This window comes from Camelina sativa, chromosome 14 (assembly GCF_000633955.1).
Source record: "Camelina sativa cultivar DH55 chromosome 14, Cs, whole genome shotgun sequence".
Classification (NCBI taxonomy): domain Eukaryota; kingdom Viridiplantae; phylum Streptophyta; class Magnoliopsida; order Brassicales; family Brassicaceae; genus Camelina; species Camelina sativa.
The window spans coordinates 24,988,403-24,990,493 of NC_025698.1; positions in this window are offsets into that span (position 1 = coordinate 24,988,403).

A 2,091-nucleotide genomic window follows, 5' to 3' on the forward strand; every position below is an offset into this window, starting at 1 on the left:
TCGACGTAGCAAACTGGGCATCGGATAGAGTGATCCCACAAGTGTGGTCACTAAGAAAGGTGGCAGTCGTAGCATTACAATTATATATATATATATATATATATATTTGAATATTTTAAGAGATATATTAAACAAATCATTCACTTTATTTTAGATACATTCTTAGAATTATAAGAGACATGCTTATTTTAAGTAAAAAATAATAATAATAATTTCTGGTGTCCGGCTTTGAACCCGGAATTCAAAGCCATGTAAATGAAACATAGATAAGGATTATAACTAATGTGCTACAGTGGAGTTTTTATTATGATATGAATTAAAAAAATATATGTTTAGATAAGAGTTAATTTTTAAAGGAATATATTAGCAAAACATTCACTTTGTTGATAGTCGCCTTATTAAGACCCAAAGACATGAGAAGAAAAGCAAAAGTATATTTATAAAACATATATTTTAAATTAACAAAAATACTCCAAATTTTGTTTCTTCTTCCGACCGTTGGACACGGAAAGCAAAGCTATATATATTAAACATAGGTTTTGATTTTAACAAATGTGTTAAAGGAGGAATTTGCACCTTTCTCTTTATCATTTATCTCTAGAAATGCAAATGTAAATGTAGATTTTTTGGCGCATTAAGCGTGTAATTTTCTGCATTATGTTTTGTATGTAAACAATTTACAACACAATTAGCTCAATTGAAATATTTTTTTGTTGACAAAAAAATGTACTACAGAAGATCTTTCGTTACTATATGATTTTATAATATATATATATATATATATATATATATAGATATATGTAAATATTTTTGTGGTTATATTAGCTACGCAATTACTTTGTTGTTAAGTGTCTTATTTAAAACGGAAGACATGAGTCAAAACACTATGTTGTAGTGTTGAATATTTTAAGGAATATATTAGCCAAGCATTCAATTTGTTGGTAGGCGTTTTTTTAGAATTGGAAGGTATGAGACAACATTATACATTATACCCTTTCTAAACCATTATACATTATACATTATCCATTATACATTATACATTATTTTGTCACGCTACAAGGCTTTTATCCCAGATTTGAAAACCATATTTTTAAACCATATAATTTGATTAGAACCAATTGTGTCACAGCAAATCCTTTGTAATCATATTAATTCATAAATATTGTAACAGTTTGGTTTCACGAATTATGATAGTGTATGCACAGAAGTTTAAAAGAATTGATTAGGTCATCTATGTCTTAAAAATAAACTTATATTTTTGATTTAATTACCTATGTCATTAAAGTGAACTTCTATTACATGGAGATTTGTAGGGTACGATAAATAAGCTTTAAAAACTTCTCCGACATAACAAACTGGTTATTAGATAGAGTGACCCACATGCTGAGAATAAAAATGGGGTTGCTGAAAAAGGTGTCGGTCCTAACGTTATAAATATAGATTTAGATGTATGTGAATATTTTATGAAATATATTAAGCAAATCATTCATTTTGTTGGTAGGTGCCTTCTAAGGAGTGAGAGCTTTAGGAAGATGCACATTGGTAAAGCAACAAGAGAAGGGGAGTCTACGATAATTACGCTGATTGATTACAAACTTTATTTAACGAGTGTCGTTGTTGACAAAGACGTTGATTCATATATACAGCCTAAAGGTAAACTTACGTGTGAGGGTCAAGTCAAGATATCTCAAGTCTTTCACTGTGAGGGTGGTTTATACCTAATAATAGTGATGGCGTTTGCCTTAAGGGAAACACATACAGGGTTGCTGTGAAAAGGAAAGACGGTTACGGCAATCACTTGATCTGTTTTGATTTTACAAAAGAGAGTTTTAGACCGCTTCTGTCTCCGCCGATTAGCGTTAGGGATCATGTTAGAGATCCTGTATATCTATATGAAAATATCTTGTGTTAGAGAAAAGAAGCTTGCGGCTTTATTTCAGCGCTACGAGACATGTGGATATGAACTTGAGATATGGATTACAGCTAAGCTTTACGTCGAAAATGGTGTCGTGGAGCAAGTTCTTGAGAATAAATACGGCGACAATTATACAGGATAATTTCGTCATTGACGAGGAGAAGAAAGTCGCTATG